The sequence below is a fragment of the Phacochoerus africanus genome, chromosome 7 (genome assembly GCF_016906955.1).
Source record: "Phacochoerus africanus isolate WHEZ1 chromosome 7, ROS_Pafr_v1, whole genome shotgun sequence".
Classification (NCBI taxonomy): Eukaryota; Metazoa; Chordata; class Mammalia; order Artiodactyla; family Suidae; genus Phacochoerus; species Phacochoerus africanus.
Window position 1 is genome coordinate 26,047,203 of NC_062550.1, and position 327 is coordinate 26,047,529.

Here is a 327-nt window from a genome sequence, read left to right on the forward strand (position 1 = left end):
CTCCCCGGCAACTAACCCGGAACAGGCAGGGCCAGCAGCCTATCCGCCACAAGACCCGCCCCCTACCAACCAATCGGATGGGCGGGGCTTCGAGCACTCTGTCGGTTACGGACCCTATAGTCCCGCCTCTCAGCAACTGACGCGAGAGGGCGGGAAGAAGCAGCTTTCAGCCTATTAGAAAACGGGTCCTCACCTTAGTAATGGCGACAGGAAGATCCCACCCCTTAACAACATGCTTCCGTCTCGTTTATTTACAACTAGAGTGATTGATGGTAAGCATAACCAATACGAAATTAGAATGGGCGAGGCCCTCTTTACCAAATGATA